The 6,000-nt window shown below is 35.1% G+C and overlaps 1 long non-coding RNA gene across 1 annotated transcript; it reads right to left on the bottom strand.

The window, feature by feature from the left end:
• Window positions 1-2,187: 2,187 nt before the first annotated feature.
• LOC116881808 lies at window positions 2,188-3,015 on the bottom strand. The gene is made up of 2 exons (XR_004385487.1): window positions 2,918-3,015; window positions 2,188-2,358 (listed from the first exon to the last, which is right to left on the bottom strand). It is a non-coding gene; the product is annotated as an uncharacterized LOC116881808 (long non-coding RNA).
• Window positions 3,016-6,000: the final 2,985 nt, after the last annotated feature.

Here is a 6,000-nt window from a genome sequence, read left to right as displayed (position 1 = left end):
GGCATTCCAGAAATGATACATGCAATGGGCCAAAGAGTTTGAAGATCCTGAGGAGTTCATTGTGGCTGAAGAGTAAAGTGTGAGGAGGAGAGGTAGAATGAACAGAAGATGAAGGCAAACAGAAATATAATTTTTTTTGAGGGGGAGAGTGTTCTCATATGCAATGCTAAAGAAGTCAGATTGTAATTAGTATGGAAAAGTTTTTTTAGGGAGAGAAGTGATATGATCAGGGCTATTATTTGTATTTAAGTGAAACTGTCACTAGAAGGGCAGATAGATAAGCTCATTAAGATGAGAAAGAGTATAATCTTGTTACTAGATCACAAACCCATTTCAGTGCATGAAGAATCCAGAGGAGCAATCCAAATCTTTCTAACTATGTGCCCTTGGACAAATCATTTTATATCTGCCCTTCAGTTTCATCATCAAGATCTCATCTGTAAAATAGAGAATGATCAGTACTTACATGTTATTTTGAGATTAAAAGTGTTAATAGAATAGTGCCTGCTACAAAGTAGGCACTGTAAGTGTCACCCTTCATTTCCTTTTCTACTTTCTACCTGGACCTCATAGTCCCAAGCTACACCCTTTCACAGCCATATTTGGTGCAGGTTAAGGTTGCACACTCAAGAGCTTCACTCTTACTTAACTTTGGTGTGTTATTATGCTTAAAAACTCCAATTCACCATGTGTAAGCCTGAGAAGGAATCCATGCAGTGGTTTCTGCCTCAACAGGTAATGAGAGTAGAATGGGGAACTTTGTGTCAAGAAGACCAACTGTAACAATATGATAGAAAATGAGAACAGTGGGTTGTGAAAATAGAGGAAGCTGTGATCAGGAAGATATTTCTAAGATTATGTGCCCTGCTGAGTGAATGTGGGGATTGAGGAGTGACGAGTTGTAATTTTACCTGTATGTGAGCAAGATAAATAGATCTTTTTATACTACCGTATCAATACTTCAATTTTAAAAAATTGATTACATTTCAGATGGTAGCTACACTTGCGGTGAGCATAGCATAACCTATAGAGATGTTGAATTACTATGTTGTACACCTGAAACTAATGTTAACATTAACTATACTCAAATTTTAAAAATTAAAATAAAAAATCTGTTCACATTTCAATTGACTTACTAACTTGTTCCACTGGTAACTCTAACTGGATAAAAATAACTGATCTCCAATCAGTAGCAGCCCTTTAAGAAGAATGGGGGATCTATTACCCTGTCAGCAACAATTGTTGAGAGCAACAGTGCTAACAGTTGAATTATATTGTTAATATAGGAAATAAGATTGAATTTTTGATGTGGATAATTGGGACATATTCTATTTTAAAATATGTATATATTCAGTTTCGTTTCTAAAAAAATGATTATATTCAACAGATTGACATAGAGTAGTGGTCACAAGCCCAAATGTGTACAGGCACCAGAGAGGTTTCATGTTGGAAATTAGTAGCAGTCTACATGTTGCAACATATGAAAACATCAGATAGAAATATTTTAGAGGTTAAAAAGCATTAAAATTTTATCATTGACCTTTAATCAACAAAGCACAAAACACAGGCTGTGAAAGTTGCAAGAATATAAATTTTCCCACTCCATGTGACTCAGTAATGCTATTTTCATTTTCAATTTGACACAGACTCTGTAAACATGCTTATTTTTCCTAAATTTGCCCTTGTACCAAAGAAGCTGCTTGGCAAAATTCTCTCTGGCCCTAGAAGCCATTGACCCAAGGTAATAAATTCAAATATGTTGTTTTTATACCCCATGGTTTCAAAACATTACAAAACAAAATTTACAGGACAGGACTGAACATATAAGTCCTTCTTTGCAGAAATACAAAAGTAGTTGTGTTGTAAAGTTAGATACTACCTATAATTTATTATTATATTAATCAATAGACTTTTATTTATCATTTAAAAATTTTGCTATGAAAAGTTTTAAACACAAAAATACAAAATCAGAAAAAAAAATCCCATGTAGCAAAACTTAGATTTAATCATTAACATTTTCTTATATGTATTTGCTTCACCTATTTTTTTAAAAATCTCTAACAGATCATGCTTTTTGAAAAATTAACATTACCACACCCAGTAGTAAAAATTAATTCCTTGATGTCAACTAACACCCAGGAAATATTCAACCCCTGATTGCCTCAAAATGGTTCGTTTTTTTGTTTGTTTTGCTTTTTCTGAAGGTTTCATTTATTCAAAACAATGTCCAAACAAGGTCAGCATGTTGCACTTGGTTTGGTACACCTCTGAAGTCTCCTTTAATCTGTAACAGTGCTCCCTTCATTTTTTTCTGTGCAAGTTATTTGCTGATAAAGTCAGGTTATTTGTCCAGTAGAACTTTTTTTTTTATAATCATTTTTTTAAATTTATTTTCAGCATAACAGTATTCATTGTTTTTGTACCACACCCAGTGCTCCATGCAATCCATGCCCTCTCTAATACCCACCACCTGGTTCCCCCAACCTCCCACCCCCCCAACCTCTTCAAACCCTTCAGATTGTTTTTCAGAGTCCATAGTCTCTCATTGTTCACCTCCCCTTCCAATTTCCCCCAACTCCCTTCTCCTAACTCCCCATGTCCTCCATGCTATTTGTTATGCTCCACAAATAAGTGAAACCATATGATAATTGACTCTCTCTGCTTGACTTATTTCACTCAGCATCATCTCTTCCAGTCCCGTCCATGTTGCTACAAAAGTTGGGTATTCATCCTTTCTGATGGAGGCATAATACTCCATAGTGTATATGGACCACATCTTCCTTATCCATTCGTCCGTTGAAGGGCATCTTGGTTCTTTCCACAGGTTGGCAACCATGGCCATTGCTGCTATAAACATTGGGGTACAGATGGCCCTTCTTTTCACTACATCTTTGGGGTAAATACCCAGTAGTAGAACTTTTTACATTGTATTTTCATGGTGTCATTGAATAAGCTCTTCTATCCCCCTAATGTCTATAAATTGGTAGTTAGATCTAGAGGCTTGATTATATTCAGATTGTTTTTAATTTCTATTTTAATTTCTATTTTAGCAAGAATTCTTCCCAGTTAGTGTTGTGTACTTCCTATTACAATGCATCAGGAGGCTTATAGCATCTTATTTTCTCCTTATAGTGATTTTTAAGATCACTGGGTTCACGTGATGTCTGCATCAAACTTTCAACTAAAGGTTTTAGCAACCATTGATAATCATTGCCTAGGTCCATTACTACACTGAGTTTACGAAATGGTGATTTTTTTCATTCTTCAAGTAATTATTAATGGTGATTCTTCTATAAGAACTTTCCTTCAACAACTATTTGAATACCCTGAAATACAATTTTTACAGGAAAGACATAATGATAATTGATTCTTGCTTATTAGTTTCTAGAATAAAAGGTTGGTGCCAAAGCAACAAAGCAAGATGAAAATGTATCTAATAGATATTAAAATATTAGATATTATTAGAAATGGGAAGAGAAAATTAAGAGGTAGTATTTTATCTTTTCATGCTCTACAAACAAATCCTCTGCTAATTTGGTACAGTCTATTTTTTTTCCCCACACAAGAAATTCCTGAATAGAACAATTCATTAATGCTTCTAGTTCAGCAAGTGTCCAAATCTAAAGAATATTTCTCTTAGGGGTCAACTGTCTCATTGAGAGGAAGAGGATTTACACAAGTCCCATTAACATTAATAGGAGTTACCAGCATAAATCCCTCTGTGGTGATAGGTGAAAAGACTCTTATGGGCTACTAGGATTCAAATTCTAATGATTATGTCAAATGGCCCTAAGAATCATCATCACCAGAAAAAGCAAACACGGCAACTTGTATGGGAACAGCATTTCACTTCAGCCCCACGGCTAAACTGTATTAATGCAAAGAAAACTGGCCTTAAAAAATGTGATGTGGGGGGTGCTGGGTGGCTCAGTCGGTTGTCAGTCTTGATTTTGGTTCAGGTCATGCTCTCAGGGTCATGGAATTGTGCCCAGCCAGCATCAGGCTCTGTGCTCAGCACAGAATCTATTCCTTTCCCTTTGCTCCTCCATTCATGCTATCTCTAATATAAATAAAATCTTTTAAAAAAATGTGACATGGGATGCTAAGTGTTAAACCATTTAATTTTTTTAAAAGATTTTATTTATTTATTTGACAGAAAGAGAGAGCACAAGTAGGGGGGGCAGCAGTGGGAGAGGGAGAAGCAGGCTCCCTGCTGAGCAGAGAGGCAAATGTGGGGCCCATTCCAGGACCTGGGATCATGACCTGAGTCAAAGGCAGCCGCTTAACCAACTGAGACTCACCAAGTGCCCCTAACATTTTAGAAAAGCCATCATTAAAGAATTCAAGCATCAAATCGCTTTTTTTTTCAAAGATCTTATTTATTCATGTGACAGACAGAGATCACAAGTAGGCAGAGAGGCAAGCAGAGAGAGAGGAAGGGAAGCAGGCTCCCCGCTGAGCAGAGAGCCCGACTTGGGGCTCGACCCCAGGACCCTGAGATCATGACCTGAGCCGAAGGCAGAGGCTTTAACCCACTGAGCCACCCAGGTGCCCCAAATCGCTTGTTTTTTTAAAACAACACCAGAAAAAGTGTTGAGTACTGTATGAGCTCCAAGGTGCTTGAAGGACAATATAGCTACTTGTTTAAAAATTCAATTAACTTTATTTTTCCTAAATTTGATTTATGAATAATCTCAGATAAACTGTCAGTTTTGAAGGAGTCATGTTATCTTCTGAATGCATTCTGAGAAGCTTTAGGAAATTACCTGGAATTGACAGAAAACGTCATTCTGTTTTAGTTATTTGATCTAAGAGCAAATCCTAGTTCAATGAATGATTTTTGTATACAAAGAACATCAGCAGTCTCTTATGTATTTCAAGTAAGCTATTGTGGACTCAAACACCAAAGAGAAAAAAACATCTCAGGTTCTCATTCAGCAAGAAATATGAAAAACATTTCATATTCTCATATACTAAGTGAAATGTGAAAACAGTTTGTAGTCAATCAATGTACTATAAAGCCATAGCCCAACCCTCAAACACTGATTTCAAATAGAATGAGGTCTGATGCTGGCATCTAGAACAATTTGCTAAGTAAATCAACCCAGGTATCATTTGATTGCCTTTCTCACAAACCTGACACAGTTGACAAATGCTTAGAAACAAAATCAAGTATACAGCTGGACAATTGTTTAAATAATAGTTATATCAACAAATCAGTTCCAAGACAATAATTTCTTGGCATATATGCAAAGTTTTAATATTAAAAAATAGGAAACCACACTTGAAAGGCATCAAAACACTTTTATTTCCTCTGAAAACTTACTGCTACAGTGTGAAAATTATGAATCATATTTATGCCTTTGAAATGCATATAAGAAAATTAACCAAGATAAATTATTCAGTATCAATAGCAGTAAATAACTTACTTATAAGAAAACTGTTTAATTCCTGCTTTAAAGGATCAATACTACTCTGATCAAATTTCAACAAAATTTTTTGAGGTTTTTAGGACTTTAGACAAAGGGCTGCTTTCTTGGGAACTATAGCTATGACAGAAGTTATAATCATTAGCATGGCCATTTTACTATGGGCAACTAAATATCATCAGGGATAAGGAAATTGTAACTCAGTTTTCCTATAGAAAAATACCTACATTTATAGTATCTACCTACCTACCTATTTGCTTTTCTGGGCAGGCATACCAACTAGATAAATAAAGACACAGCAGCAACACTGGGGAACTGGTTTTCATACAGATCACTAAATTGAATGGTTTTATCATTTTTGGCTAATAAGCATGTATAACTAAACATTTTAAACACATGAATCAAAATTTATTGATGACAATATTAAAAATTTTAAATTAGCTACTGAAATTTCTGTATCATATACAACATGTTAACTTTATTCATGTAACTTCAGGTTTATTGTTTTAAAACAAAACCAAAATATTTTTCCTTTTTTGGCTTAAAACTATGAAAAAAAAACGATTTGCAG

Source organism: Lontra canadensis, unplaced genomic scaffold (genome assembly GCF_010015895.1).
Source record: "Lontra canadensis isolate GAN:19392208 unplaced genomic scaffold, GSC_riverotter_1.0 scaffold77, whole genome shotgun sequence".
Lineage (NCBI taxonomy): Eukaryota > Metazoa > Chordata > Mammalia > Carnivora > Mustelidae > Lontra > Lontra canadensis.
This window is presented reverse-complemented; position numbering and strand designations above follow the sequence as displayed.